This window comes from Hyperolius riggenbachi, chromosome 10 (genome assembly GCF_040937935.1).
Source record: "Hyperolius riggenbachi isolate aHypRig1 chromosome 10, aHypRig1.pri, whole genome shotgun sequence".
Classification (NCBI taxonomy): Eukaryota; Metazoa; Chordata; class Amphibia; order Anura; family Hyperoliidae; genus Hyperolius; species Hyperolius riggenbachi.
In genome coordinates, this window is record NC_090655.1 from 210,758,260 (window position 1) to 210,774,726 (window position 16,467).

General features: G+C 46.7%; 1 protein-coding gene across 1 annotated transcript in view; it reads left to right on the plus strand.

The window, feature by feature from the left end:
- LOC137536782 (zinc finger protein 850-like) overlaps positions 1-16,467 on the plus strand; it is a 182,663-nt gene that overhangs the window by 159,962 nt on the left and 6,234 nt on the right. The window lies entirely within an intron of this gene.

Genomic DNA, 16,467 nt, shown 5'->3' on the forward strand with positions numbered 1-16,467 from the left:
TTGTCCATAACTACTCCTGATAGTACCGTATTCCACCTGCTAAAAAATCTGTGTTTAAATATGAAGGGCTTATCCTCTTGATGGAAGCTACACTATGAAAGATACTGAAATTCTTATAGAAAAGCAGGTGGATGATTTTATCAGCTAATAATCAGATCTTCCTGTAGATTTTTTTTTCATGGTCAAGAACCATACTTAAAACAGCAGGGTCAGCCATACTGTGCCAGGAAAAAAACACACACACACACACACATATATATATGTATGTATGTATGTATGTATGTGTATATATATATATATATATATATATATATATATATATATATATATATATATATATATATATATATATATATATATTATATATTTTTGATCTACTTACATAACAGATGTACTATACAGTCCACGTTTGGATTTCATTTATCCTCCAATCTGCAGTGTCATCTCTGGCTTGCTTTCTAATTACGTGTGAGCACAGCTCAGGTTTCAGCCTATCACACTGAACTGCTCTCAGCCAGTCAATGAGGAGCGGGAATGTGGTACGGGAGATGACAAGCTTTCTCCTCTGCGATGGTGAGAGAATAGAGCCTGGCTGACTGAGATAAGATTTATTACTACACATTTCTAAATAGATTGGAGTGCTTGCAATGCAGGGGGAGATTCCTGGCAGCATAATAAACATAGTGCAGTGGGTAAATGGAATTTAATTTTGTGGCAGACAATCCCGCACATGCACATTTACTGGCATCCAGAGGGATCTGGCCTCAATCCCTCCAGCGACAGTTTGGGGTCGAGTGCTGTACATACACAGCGCTAGCCTATAGACTAATAAGGAGCTCTGCTGCTATAGAGGTTGAAGAAGGGACAACAGTGCAGCACTGTAATGAATATAGCGGCAGCTGTGGCGAACAGCACCGCCGCCGTAGCTGCCTCCATGTTTCCGCCCGTCCCCCCGGCATCTGGGTTGCCGAGGACGGAGGTAACCTGGGGGGCGACAGCTGCGGCGAACAGCACCGCCGCCGCAGCTGCCCCCGTGCTCCTGCCCGTCTCTCCGGTGTCTAGGCTTTCTTTTGCTCATAAGGTCACTGTCTTGCGCGGGCGCGCGCACAGACAGGACCTTTATGCTAGGAGGAGAGGCATCAGCTGACCTGCTGGTCGGCTGACGTCAGAGGAGACTCACGGCGCCCCGGATTGGCTGATTGCAGGGGGCGTGCCAGTGAGGTCTCCTCTGCTTCTTAAGCCTCCGGGCTTCATTCGGAAACTGTCTGCTGTCGTGAATACTTTAGTGTTAGCGCTCAGACCTTAGACTAGATCTCAGGTGTTGAAACCAAGGACTTCACACCTAGACTAGGATATTGCTTATTGTTATTGATTATCTGTGTATGATTCTGGCTACTGTGTATGATTCTGGCTAAACTCTGACCTCGCTTCTGCTCACTGATTCTGTACTGCTGCCTATCTGACTTGTTGCTGAACCTCTGCCTGTTACCCGTTATCCTATTGCCTCACGATTCTGTACCGATAATAACCTCTCTGTTGCCGAACTTAGCCTGTCTGACCACTCTGTCCTCACCAGTGGGCCTAGCCTCTGGTGAGGGATTTCTAGTATAGAATCACCTGCTCCTCAGGTGATCACTAGGCTGCAGTGCAGTCTGAATCACCCGCTCCTCGGGAGATTCTATCTCTTCAGTATCAGTATCTCCAGCTTGCTGGGGCCTGTACACTATTATACAGTCAGTGTACTGATTGTACCTCACCAGCCCCTCTGGTGAGGTCTCGCCAAACTATTATTTACGGTTGCACCAAGCACTACACTTTTAGCACCCTTTTGGCTATACTGATATTATTGGTGATTATGCAGATCACCACATAATCAGGTATAGCGTCTGCATTATTGGTGATTCTGCAGATCACCATATAATCAGACATCTGAGTTGCTACACCCAACCGTTACAGAACAGCAGACCAACTTATTATGGATGCACTGGTCAGTCGCATGGAGGGGTTAGTGACGACTGTTGTCCGATTGTCCCTCTTGGTCAGCACTCAACAGACTCAGATTTTTCAATTATCTGAGGCCTTACAAAAGACCTCCACATCAACTGTACCAGTGTCATCTCCACCTGTTTCAGAGCCCAGACATCCCCTCTTCGAGAGATTTTCTGGGCAAAGGACCGATTTTTTTTTTTTTAATTTCAAAAATCGGTGCCTCTCGTATTTTGAATTATGTCCTAGAGCTTCAGGCTCAGAGAGGCAGAGAGTCATTTTACTAAGGACATTATTATCAGGGAACTCACAATCCTTGGGCCTATAGTCTTCCAGATGACCATGAGGCTTGGGCATCTGTGCAAGACTTCTTCAAAGCGATGGCAGTTATATACGGTGATCCCGATTTGGCTATTACATCGGAGCGGAAACTTAAGACCCTCTGACAGAACCATAACAACGTTGAGATATATGCGGCAGAATTTAGAAGATGGGCAGTGACGGCCAGGTGGGGACAGTGTGCATTACTTTTTTTATCAGGTTTAACTGATTCAGTGGCCATCCCGAACCCAGGTCCCTAGACGAGGCCATAGCTCTTGCTATCAAGTTTGACCGGCGAGTTCGATTTCAGAGACAGATTCGGGGTAAGCCCCGGGAGTTTAGGGAGATCTTATCACTTCCGCAGAGTGATTTAGGTCTCTCGGATCAGACGGTAGCTTCCAAACTAGGGAAGCAGAAGGGGTCGGGTTCCCTGACAGATTTGGAGTTTATGAGTCCAGACTTTTCACAGGATACTGACGGGCTGTACCGCACTCTTGTGGCTGGTAGTACCACGGTTGGTGGTTCAGCTATCCTGCACTCCAGCTTGGGGTCCCTCTCCAGCCCTTGGGTCAGAATGTGGTAATTACCACGGTAGATAGTTCACCATTGCAGAACAAACGATCTCCTTCACAGACTCCAGTACTATCATGTCAGATCGGGGCCCTCCACAAGGAGAACATTCAGTTCCTTGTTATCAAAATGGCCACCACCTCCGTGATCTTAGGGATGCCGTGGCTCGAGAAGCACTCTCCTCGTATTGACTGGGTTTCCGGACAATTGTTGAGTTGGTCCCCTTATTGTCAGGACCATTGTTTAGCGAAGGTCACACTTTGTACCACCAAAGTTCAAGTGGAGGGGTTTCCCAGTCAGTATTCCGACTTTGCGGATGTATTTTGTCCCCGGGCTGCCGACAAGCTTCCACCACATCGAAGCTTCGACTGTCCCATAGAGTTAAGATCAGGTTGTATGCCCCCTAGGGGTCATTTATATAAGTTGTCAGGACCAGAGAAACTGGCTATGAAGGAATATATTTCGGACAACTTGGCCAAAGGCTTTATCCAGCCATCTAAGTCCCCGGCCGGGGGTTGGTTTCTTTTTTTGTTAAACAGAAAGACGGTGATCTCAGACCATGTATCGATTATAGGGGTTTGAACAAGATTACGGTGAAAAATCGTTATTCTTTGCCTCTAATCGACAATTTATTTTCTCAAGTTACGGATGCGGGTGTGTTCACCAAACTTGATCTTAGGGGGGCTTACAACCTGGTACGTATAAGAGAAGGGGACGAGTGGAAGACGGCGTTTAACACGCCCGATGGGCATTACGAATATCTTGTGATGCCCTTCAGGTTGTGCAATGCACCAGCCGTCTTCCAGGAGCTGATTAATGAAGTCTTCAGGGAGGTATTGGGATGATTCGTCTTAGTTTACTTAGACGACATCCTCATTTTTTCTCGTACATTGTCTGAGCATAGAGACCATGTAAAATATGTGTTGAACAAATTACGGCAAAATTCTCTCTTCGCCAAGATTGAAAAATGCCTCTTTGAGATCTCCCGGGTTCCCTTTCTTGGTTATGTGATCTCCACTAAAGGTTTAGAGATGGACCCCGATAAGCTATCTGCTGTTTTGGAGTGGCCTCGGCCTGTCGGGCTGAAGGCACTCCAACGATTTTTAGGCTTTGCCAATTATTATAGATGATTCATAAAGGGGTTTTCTTCTGTAATTGCGCCCCTCAAGGATCTTACCAAGAAGGGGACGGGCGCCCACAACTGGTCATTAGACGCATTGACCGCATTCTCCTCACTCAAACAGTTGTTTTGTTCCGCCCCCATCTTGAAGCATGTAGATGTGTCCCTTCCTTTTGTGGTAGAGGTGGATGCTTTAGAGATTGGGGTAGGGGCTGTACTGTCCCAACACTCTGGCTTGCAGGCAAAATTGCATCCGTGTGCATACTTCTCCAGGAAGTTCTCCCCAGCTGAAAGAAACTATGATATAGGGAATCGTGAGCTATTAGCCATCAAGCTTGCATTTGAGGAGTGTCGCCACTGGTTTGAGGGGGCTCAGCACACTATCACAGTCTTTACAGATCACAAAAACTTGCAGTATATTGAAGGTGCTAAGCGGCTCACACCTAGGCAGGCTCGGTGGTCCCTGTTTTTTACTCGGTTTAACTTTATTATTACGTATAGACCGGGCAACAAGGATGGTAAAGTGGATGCACTCTCAAGATGCTTTGAGCCGGAATCTGTGCAGTCTCTTACTCCTGTTGGCATTCTCCCTGAAAGTGTAGTCATTGCAACTTTGGGACTTCAGGGTGAGCAGATTACCAGTGCAGGGTTTCCTTTGATGGATGGTGAAGAACAGGTGGTGGATTGGAAAGTCATTCCGGCAGACAAAGTTTGGGCTCTCCCAATCAGGTCCAGGAGGGTAAGGTTCTTCTCGTCCTATCATTCTGAGATTTTGAAGCAGGGACATTCCCTTCCCTCCCACCCTGAGCAGAGGTTTTCCCCTCCTTCCCGCCCTGTGATGGTTAGGGTAAAAAAAATGGGGGAAAAGACTCAGGAAGCGTGTCCGGAGTCCACACCTAGAGGGGGGGGTACTGTAATGAATATAGCGGCAGCTGCGGCGAACAGCACCGCCGCCGCAGCTGCCTCCGTGTCTCCGCCCGTCCCCCCGCCATCTGGGTCGCCGAGGACGGAGGTAACCTGGGGGGCGACAGCTGCGGCGAACAGCACTGCCGCCGCAGCTGCCCCCGTGCTCCTGCCCGTCTCTCCGGCGTCTAGGACGCAGAGGACGGGGCTTTCTTTTGCTCATAAGGTCGCTGTCTTGCGTGGGTGCGTGCACAGACAGGACCTTTATGCTAGGAGGAGAGGCGTCAGCTGACCTGCTGGTTGGCTGACGTCAGAGGAGACTCACGGCGCCCCGGATTGGCTGATTGCAGGGGGCGTGCCAGTGGGTCTCCCCTGTTTCTTAAGCCTCCGGGCTTCATTCGGAAACGGTCTGCTGTCGTGAATACTTTAGTGTTAGCGCTCAGACCTTAGACTAGATCCCAGGTGTTGAAACCAAGGACTTCACACCTAGACTAGGATATTGCTTATTGTTATTATCTGTGTATGATTCTGGCTAAACTCTGACCTCGCTTCTGCTCACTGATTCTGTACTTCTGCCTATCTGACTTGTTGCTGAACCTCTGCCTGTTTACCCGTTATCCTATTGCCTCACGATTCTGTACCGATAATAACCTCTCTGTTGCCGAACTTAGCCTGTCTGACCACTCTGTCCTCACCAGTGGGCCTCGCCTCTGGTGAGGGATTTCTAGTATAGAATCACCTGCTCCTCAGGTGATCACTAGGCTGCAGTACAGTCTGAATCACCCGCTCCTCGGGAGATTCTATCTCTTTAGTATCAGTATCTCCAGCTTGCTGGGGCCTGTACGCTATTATACAGTCAGTGTACTGATTGTACCTCACCAGCCCCTCTGGTGAGGTCTCGCTAAGCTATTATTTACGGTTGCACCAAGCACTACACTTTTAGCACCCTTTTGGCTATACTGGTATTATTGATGATTCTGCAGATCACCACATAATCCGGTATAGCGTCTGCATTGGTGATTCTGCAGATCACCATATAATCAGACATCTGAGTTGCTACACCCAACCGTTACAAGCACACAATGGAGTGGCTTCTGTTGGGAGGGGTGAGGAGGAAAACAATGCAGTTGGGTGTTGCTTGGGCATCATTAGTAAAGTCGTAGGTCCTTAGGGGACATCTGAGGGCCCCTGTACACACTCTAGATTCTTGGCCAAGACGATCCTCAGTATTGGTCTTGGCCAGGTGTCTTCTAGCCTGTGTTCCCAGTCTCAGTGGGAGCAGAACCAGATCTTTGCATTTAGGCCAATGAGATTCAGAAGAAAATGTTACGTAGCCGGATGTTGGTAAATATTCAATACTAAATCAGGGCTGTGGAGTCGAGCAATTTTGGGTGCCTGGAGTCGGAGTTGGTGGTTTCATAAACTGAGGAGTCTGATGATTTTTGTACCAAATCCACAGCCCTGGTAAGTATTAGACTAAGGAGTCAGAGCTATTTTGGGTACCCGGAGTCAGAGTCAGTGATTTCATAAACTGAGGAGTCGGAGTCAGATGATTTTTGTACCGACTCCACAGCCCTGTACTAAATATAAAGATTTTTTTTGATCTGATTATTCCCATGCAAGAAATCCATGCAGTCTGTACTAGAGTTGGTCAGTAAGATGCAAATGATTTCAGCCTCCATACAAATTGTATACAGTGTGGAATTGGTCCATTTTGGAATCTACATACATTTGCCATGCAACCAATTGATTTTTCTCCAGGGATTTGCTGTTTGCGTAGAACTGATTCCAGTATATACCTTTACTAAATTATTTCAGATTTTTTGTGTGTGTGTGTTTATTTACTGCAGAGTGAGATTTCCAGACCTTCATGTACAGATACACGGGACAATGTAAGGAAGACACGAGGACTTGTAATGGAGAATCGGCCACCTCTCACATCTCTAGGTAAAAGGGAATTATACTGCTCTCTCCCTTCTAAAAATGATAGTGCACTCATAGATGCACATATCCTCTGATATAAAGGCATAGACCAAGAATTTAGTCAGTGTGTGGATTTCTTACAGGTGGATCTAGAATTAGAAATTCACTGGAGAGATGTAGCAGACATGGTGCATTTTATTCTCAAGATTCCACACTGGAAGATAAGACCCCGCTGTGTTATCAGGTAGGTGGATCATTTTGGATTTCACTCAGGCCTCTTTCAGATGGATGATTGAACTCTGCACTTGACAGACTGTTCATTGTGTCGCATCTGAGCACTTCCGCACTCCATTGTGACTCCATTGGGGGGGGGGGGGGGGGGCTCTTCACCACCCCGTACCAAGCTGAGCAAGCAACTGGCTGATGCATGGGAGCAGCTGGCAGGTGGGGAATTTACTGCCTTCAGCCTTCCATGTGAAAAAGGCCTTAAAGAACAACTGTAGTGAGAAGAATATGGAGGCTGCCATACTTATTTCCCTTAAAGCAATACCAGCTGCCTGGCAGCCCTGCTTGTCTATTTGGCTGCAGGAGTGTCTCAATAACAGCAGAAACAAGCATGCAGCTAATTTTGTCAGGTCTGATAATAATGTCAGAAACATCTGATCTGCTGATCTCCAGGCCCTGGGCATACATACATGCATGCCTCTGCCCCCTTTCAACCAAAATGTTACCATCCTGTCAAATCTATAATTTTGATCGATTTTGTCCAGAAAATCAAAATTACGATCGAGTGGCCATGTTGGGGCATTGATCTTCGGCAGATTCAGTTATCGAGTCTGCCAGGGGAAATAGAATAGTGTATGGGCACCTTTAGGAAGATCATGAAATCTTACAGGATTGGCAGTATCCACGAGTCAGGCTCGGGGTGGAAAAATGCAGCCAGGAACGATAACCCCGAGCCTGACTCGTTATAACCGCCAGGAGCTCTATATAAACTGCAGTGCGCAGTGGGCATTGTAACTCTCCCGGAATCCAGACGCTGGCAGCCATTCTCCTTGCTGTCTTTGGATGCTCTGCATCCCTCTGGTGAGATCGCTGTTTGTCGTCATGACGACAGATGGCAATCTCACTACAGGATTACAGCGCCACCCGGAGGATAGAGAGAAAATTGCAGTGCTGGATCCCAGGGATTTGAGTAAATGCTGGGTTGCCGCAGATCTATGCAGTGTGGGTTTTTTTTTTCTTCCTGATTTTAGTGTCTACAAACATGCTAAAAAATGGTACCGCTTGTAGACCTTAAAAACCGGAAATAATCAAACCGTCTGAGGTTTCCAGGCCTTTAATGTAAATAAGGTTTAAATATTTGTTTTATTTAGGATGAGGAACTGATTGTTGTTAAAGTTGAAGAAGAGGAAGAAGAGACATATGAGCTGTGCCAGCAGGAGGAACTTCCACCCAGGATCAGCCCAGGTCAGTAATAGACACCAAATGTAGGGAACATCGATTAGACACTACCATGGAAGTGGTGTAAGTCCTGTGTAAAAAACAAAAACAAAACAAACAGTTTCTTCTTGTTCTCGCCATAAAACAAGCTCTTGAGGTCTTGGGAAGCCAGTATGTGCCCAGTGGGGGAGTAATGGGCCGCCAGCCCCTATTAGAATTGATGGGGCGATGATATGTGACCGTCTGACGAAGCCCGAGGGGCTGGTGATACTAGTAATGGATGGTGACCGTCTGACGAAGTCCGAGGGGCTGGCGATACTAGTAACGGAAGGTGACCATCTGACGAAGCCCGAGGGGCGAGTGATACTAGTAACGGATGGTGACCATCTGGCGAAGCCCGAGGGGCGGGTGATACTAATAACGGATGGTGACCGTCTGACAAAGCCTGAGGGGCTGACGATACTAGTAACGAAAGGTGACCATCTGACGAAGCCCGAGGGACGAGTAATACTAGTAACGGATGGTGACCATCTGGCGAAGCCCGAGGGGCGGGTGATACTAGTAACGGATGGTGACCATCTGGCGAAGCCCGAGGGGCGAGTGATACTAGTAACGTAAGTGAGCCGGAAGTGACGTCACCCGCTTCGCTGCGCAGTGATCCAGGACGGCGTGGACATAGTTTGCATGGCAGCGCATGGGGTTTGAGAGGAGACAGCGAGCGGTAGGAGTACATGAGTGCAACAAGGACTCTGCGGCGGGAAACAGCCATGAGGAGGTGGTGAGAGCCCTCCGGGCACCGCTGTTGTACTGCATGCTAGTCTCCACTCCCCCTCAAAGCAACTTAACTTGCAGCGCAGATTGAACTGTCACTACAACTATACAGTAGATGGTTATTCCTGGAGCTGTTAACGTGTGATAAGAATCATGAACATGAATTATGTTTGCCACGCATCCTGGACTTAACCTTTAGTGATCACACACTAAGGAAACGTTTTTTCCAATCGATACTCCTGGGAGTTTAAAGACGTGTGTGTGTGTGCTGGATGCATGCAAAGTGTGTTTGGCACAGCTGGCTGTGTATGGTTAGGCCGTTATACACTGAAGGCAGTTTTACGGGGGGGGGGGGGGGGGTTGTAATGCAGACATCAATGAAGTACAGTGTGAATTGTAGACCAAGTGGAACAGTGTAGTTTGTGTAGATAGTGAATACACCTTTCCTAGGGTGTACAAACTTTTGTGAAACTACTTGAGCGCTTGATGCCATTGTTGAGCGATATGTGCCCAGTTCAGAAGTCAGAAGTCATCAGCCCCTATTAGAATTAATGGGGAGACAGTATGTTCCCAGTGGGGGAGTCAGGAGACATCAGTCCCTTTAGAAGTAATGAGGAGACAGTATGTGGCCAGTGGGGGAGTCAGGAGACATCGGTCCCTATTAGAAGTAATGGGGAGACAGTGTTTGCCCAGTGGGAGAGTCAGGAGACATCGGTCCCTATTAGAAGTAATAGGGAGACAGTATGTGGCCAGTGGAGGAGTCGGGAGACATCAGCCCCTATTAGAAGCAATGCGGAGACGGTATGTGGCCAGTGGGGGAGTCAGGAGACATCAGATCCTATTAGAAGTAATGTGGAGACAGTATGTGCCCAGTGCAGGGGTCAGAAGACATCAGCCCCTATTAGAATTAATGGGGAGACAGTATGTTCCCAGTGGGAGGGTCAGGAGCTATCAGCCCTTTAGAAGTTATGTGGAAACAGTGTGCATCATGTCATTTTGTGTTACCAGCCTAGAGACATGACCAGTCTTCTCTTCCCACACTCGCAGCCATACACACTCTGCCATACACACTCTCTGGTGTTTCTCATATGTCTCAGTACAGGGAATGCCACTTGTGACAAACACCCACAAATCCTATCTTACTATGCCACAGTTTCCATTCAGGTCTCATACACTAGAGGCTTCTGAAGGTGAATGCAATGTAAGCAAAGTAAACGTTTAACCACTTAAGGACTGCAGTCATAAAACCCCTTAAGGACCAGACACTTATTTTCCATTCAGACCACTGCAGCTTTAATGGTTTATTGCTCGGTCATACAACCTACCACCTAAATGAATTTTACCTCCTTTTCTTGTCACTAATACAGCTTTCTTTTGGTGCTATTTGATTTCTGCTGTGATTTTTAGTTTTTATTATATTCATCAAAAAAGACAGGAATTTTGTCAAAAAAATGATTTTTTTTTTTAACTTTCTGTGCTGACATTTTTGAAATAAAGTAAAATTTCTATATACATTTTTGTCCAAATTTATTGTGCTACATGTTTTTAAACCCATTCAGTGTATATTTATTGGTTTGGGTAAAAGTTATAGCGTTTACAAACTATGGTGCCAAAAGTGAATTTTCCCATTTTGAAGCATCTCTGACTGTTCTGAGCACCTGTCATGTTTCATGAGGTGCTAGAATTCTATGCTAGTATAAATACCCCCGAAATGACCCCATTTTGGAAAGAAGACATCCCAAACTATTCACTAAGAGGCATGGTGAGTTCATAGAAGATTTTATTTTTTGTCACAAGTTAGCGGAAAATGACACTTTGTGACAAGAAAATAAATAAAAAGTTTCCATTTCTGCTAACTTGTGCCAAGAAAAATGAAATCTGCCACGGACTCACCATGCTCCTCTCTGAATACTGTGGGATGTCTACTTTCCAAAATGGTGTCATTTGTGGGGTGTGTTTACTGTCCTGGCATTTTGGGGGGTGTGGTGAGTTCATAGAAGATTTTATTTTTTGTCACAAGTTAGCGGAAAATGACACTTTGTGGAAAAAATAAAAATCAATTTCCGCTAACTTGTGACAAAAAAATAAAATCTTCTATGAACTCACCATACTCCTAACAGAATACCTTGGGGTGTCTTCTTTCTAAAATGGGGTCATTTGTGGGGTTCCTATACTGCCCTGGCATTTTAGGGGCCCTAAACCGTACGGAGTAGTCTTGAAACCAAATGTCTCAAAATGACCTGTGGTATCCTAAAGGTACCCATTGGACGTTGGGCCCCTTAGTGTACCTAGGCTGCAAAAAAGTGTCACACGTGGTATCGCTGTACTCAGGAGAAATAGTATAATGTGTTTTGGGGTGTATTTTTACACATACCCATGCTGGATGGGAGAAATATCTCTGTAAATGGACAATTGTGTGTAAAAAAAATAAAAAAAATGTCGTCATTTACAGAGATATTTCTCCCACCCAGCATGGGTATGTGTAAAAATACACCCCAAAACACATTATACTACTTCTCCTGAGTACGGCAATACCACATGTGTGACACTTTTTTTTGCAGCCTAGGTGCGCTAAGGGGCCCAACGTCCTATTCGCAGATCATTTTCAGGCATTTGGTTTCTAGACTACTCCTCACGGTTTAGGGACCCTAAAATGCCAGGGCAGTATAGGAATCCCACAAGGGGTTAGGTGTATGGTGCGTTCATAGAAGATTTATATTTTTTGTCACAAGTTAGTGGAAAATGACACTTTGTGAAAAAAAAAACAATAAAAATCAATTTCTGCTAACTTGTGACAAAAAATAAAATCTTCTATGAACTCACCATACTCCTAACGGAATACCTTGGGGAATATTCTTTCTAAAATGGGGTCACTTGTGGGGTTCCTATACGGCCCTGGCATTTTAGGGGCCCAAAACTGTGAGGAGTAGTCTAGAAACCAAATGCCTCAAAATGACTGTTCAGGGGTATAAGCATCTGCAAATTTTGATGACAGGTGGTCTATGAGGGGCCTAATTTTGTGGAACCAGTCATAAGCAGGGTGGCCTCTTAGATGACAGGTGGTATTGGCACTGAAGTGCAGGAAGCGCAGGATGTTCTCAAATCGTGACCTGGACATGGCAGCAGAGAAGATGGGCATGTGATGTATTGGGTGTGTAGACCAATAAGACCGCAGTACGTTCTTTTTGACTAGACCTATGTTAAGGAGAAGGCCCCAAAAAATGTTATGTTTGGAATCTTGGAGTGGCTTCCACCGAAAAGGCTGGGCATAGTAGCTTCTTGGATTGGCGGTTGCGTATTGTGTGGCATAACGGTTGGTCTCGCCACAATTAAGTCGTACCAGCAGTGAAAAAAAAAATTCTGTCACTGCGGTGGGGTGGGTGAGGGTTTGGCCGGGTGATCAGAAGCCCGCAGAGGGGCAGATTATGGCCTGATCTGATGGATAGGAGTGCTAGGGAGTGACAGGAGGTGATTGATGGGTGTCTCAGTGGGTGATTAGAGGGGAGAATAGATGCAATCAATGCACTGGGGAGGTGATCGTAAGGGGGTCTGAGGGGGATCTGAGGGTTTGGCTGAGTGATCAGGAGCCCACACGGGGCAAATTAGGGCCTGATTTGATGGGTAGGTGTGCTAGGGGGTGACAGGAGGTGATTGATGGATGTCTCAGGGTGTGAATAGAGGAGGGAATAGATGCAAGCAATGCACTAGGGAGGTGATCAGGAGGTTTCTGAGGGTGTGGGCTGGTCATTGGGTGCCCGCAAGGGGCAGATGAGGGTCTGATCTGATGGGTATGATGGGTAGCAGTGACAGGGGGTGATTGATGGTTGATTGATGGGTGATTAGAGGGGAGAACAGATGTAAATAATGCACTGGGGAGGTGATCAGAGGGGTCTGGGGGGCTATCTCAGGGTGTGTGCGGGTGATTGGGTGCCCGCAAGGGGCAGATTAGGGTCTGATCTGATGGGTAGCAGTGACGGTGATTGATATGTGATCAGTAGGTGATTACAGAGGAGAATATATGTGAGCAATGCACTGGTAAGTTGATCAGAGCGGGTCTGGGGGGCTATCTGAGGGTGTGGGTGGGTGACTGGTTGCCCGCAAGGGGCAGATTAGGGTCTAATCTGATGGGTAGCAGTGACAGGTGGTGACGGGGTGATTGATAGGTGATCAGTTGGTGATTACAAGGGAGAAAATATGCAAGCAATGCACTGGCGAGTTGATCAGAGCGGGTCTGGGGGGCTATCTGAGGCTGTGGGCGGGTGATTGGTTGCCCGCAAGGGGCAGATTGGGGTCTGATCTGATGGGTAGCAGTGACAGGGGGTGACGGGGTGATTGGTAGGTGATCAGTTGGTGATCACAAGGGAGAAAATATGCAAGCAATGCACTGGCGAGTTGATCAGAGCGGGTCTGGGGGGCTATCTGAGGGTGTGGGCGGGTGATTGGTTGCCCGCAAGGGGCAGATTAGGGTCTGATCTGATGGGTAGCAGTGACAGGGGGTGACGGGGTGATTGATAGGTGATCAGTAGGTGATTACAAGCGAGAATATATGCAAGTAATGCACTGGCAAGTTGATCACAGCTGGTCTGGGGGGCTATCTGAGGGTGTGGGCTAGTGATTGGGTGCCCGCAAGGGGCAGATTAGGGTCTAATCTGATGGGTACTAGTGATAGGTGATGACAGGTGGTGACGGGGTGATTGATAGGTGATCAGTAGGTGATTACAAGTGAGAATATATGCAAGCAGTGCACTGGCGAGTTGATCAGAGGGTGTCTGGGGGGCTATTTGAGGCTGTGGCGGGTGATTGGGTGCCCGCAAGGGGCAGATTAAGGAGAGAACATATGTAAACAATGCACTTGGGAGGTGATCTGATGGCGGGTCTGCGGGTGATCTGAGGGTGTGGGTGGGTGATCAGACGCAGGTTAGGGTCTGATCTGATGGGTAGCAGTGACAGGGGGTGATTGATGGATGATTGACAGGTGATTATAGGGGAGGATAGATGTATACAGTACATGAGGGGGGGGGGGGTCTGGGGAGGATCTGAGGGTGTGGGGGGGTGATCAGGAGCCCCCAGGGGGCATTTAAGGGCTTACTCTAAAAAATAGCGTTGACAGATAGTGACAGGGAGTGATTGATGGGTGATTAGGGGGGTGATTGGGTGCAAACAGGGGTCTGAGGGGGTGGGCAGGGGGGGGTCTGAGGGGTGCTGTGGGCGATCAGAGGGCAGGGGGGGGGGGGGGACAGATCAGTGTGTTTGGGTGCAGACTAGGGTGGCTGCAGCCTGCCCTGGTGGTTTCTCGATCACTGGGACCACCAGGGCAGGAGGCAGCCTGTATAATACGCTTTGTATACATTACAATGCGTATTATACGCTTGTAATGCGGCGATCAAGGGGTTAACAACCCGCTGCGCTTCCAAACGGCCGGCGGGTTGACGTTGTGGGTGGGCCTATTGCCGGCGGATGCGCGCGAATCACAGCGCGTGATCCCCGGCCAGGAAGAGTCCCAGGACCCGACGCCCATCGGCGTTACGTGGTCCTGGACATGCCACTTTGCCGCCGCCCATAGGTAGTGGGCGGTCGGCAAGTGGTTAAAATGGGATGGTGTGCCCATACATGATACAATTTTGATTGTATTTACAATCGATAATAAAAAGTTATTTATTTGAGGTGGAAATCTCGTATTTTTTTCTGCCACCACTATCCAGATTGAAACGATAATGGGAGACCTCTGCCTAGCTATTCCTAAAAGTAAGGAGACTTTTTTTTGCAACCTAACTAGAAAATCAACAATTTAGAAAGATAACCAATGTGGTAGTGTGTCTCTTCTGAGGACAGAGTTCTAGCATGGATCAGAATAAACAGGTAACATGGGCAAAAACAGGAACATTTAAATCATTAGTTTTATTGTACAACTATACACACAAAAATATGGCTTAACATTGCCAAACAAATATATCTAGCAGTTTAACAGATTGGTTCCATAAGAATAAGCAGAAAATGGAGAATAATAAAAAAGCAATAAAGTATTTGTGCTAAATAATCCAGTATTGCGTTTTGGCCAGTGCCCTGCTAGCCAGTCGATAGATGGAATTCGACAAAGATGATAGACAAAGTATGCAGTGATGTGTTGTACCAGACTTTTATAGACTTTATCCTAATGAGAGGGGCTAACATAAGAGCTGATGCCCTCCTTGCCAGAGAGGGGAAACTCCAGGCCCCTTTCAGAAAGGACGGAATCTGGCAGAAAACAATTTTTTCCATGCACATAAGTCCCATCAATAAATGGATTGCATATTTGCATTCATTAAGGCATTTTCACACATATGAAACATTAGTATTAAACTGTAAAGCCCGACTGAGAACGTGTAGTGTTCTACAGCAAACAAGAAACCACACACTTTTCTCTTTGTAACCGATGCTTTACCGGTCCGCCGGTGCCAGGCTCCCACAGGAACACCACTCCTGTATCAAAGACTTGGAGACGGCACACCAATGGCTTGCAATATAAAATTGTATTGGAGTATACAGCAGTACAGCACAACATGTTTCGGGCATTGCCCTTCCTCAGGTGTGTCAGGCTGACCTTACTAGCTTTGTAAAGATGAATTGGCTAGCATGCACTTGGGGCCTAAAAAGCATGAATTATAAAAAATAGGAATTTTCTAGGGTTACTGGTAGTTCGCTTTCCCTTGTAAAAACAGCTGTGTGGTGAAACAGATAAGGATCTCTTTGAAGCTTGGGGCAAAGGTTTAGAGTATGAGGTTTGGAAACTGTCAGCCTGGTAATAGCCTGCTTTATGAGTTCATGTCAGTGCCAACTCTAGATTTATGTCTTCTTTGTCAGCAGGGGGCTTGGAAGCCCAGGTTGGCCTTTGATAAGAGCTGGGAGCAAATCAACTCTGTTGCTGTATGTGATAGCTGGCAGTTTAACCCTTTGCTGCTGTAGTTCTGTTGTGACACTGTGTATGAGCTATGATGCATTTGATATGAAATAGAGCAAAGGCGTCACACCACTTTCATCCTTATTTACAGATCCTGAAGGCACTAGAGAGACCCAGACAGATGTCAAAGCTGAGGAGGAAAAAAGATACATAAAGGCTGAGGAGGAGCAGATTCCTGTTGAGATTGACTCCGTTAAAGATGAGAAAGTTCCTGTGGAGATCAACGCTGGTGAGTGATAAACTCAGCGAAGCAGGGATCCTTCTACAGATGTAAACTTAGATTCAGTACACAACATCAACTACCGCAACTGACACTAAAAACTGAATCGAGTATTGTCTCTATTGTTTATGAACATGGAGGCTAGACCTTTTTGCATAAGCATCCAGTAGAGGGACAACAGGCCATAACCCCCAATCATATTATAGTACCATAGGAGGTATTTATTACTATTTTGTTTTCTGCTAGTTGTGTAGGAGGAGGCAGAAAAGTAAA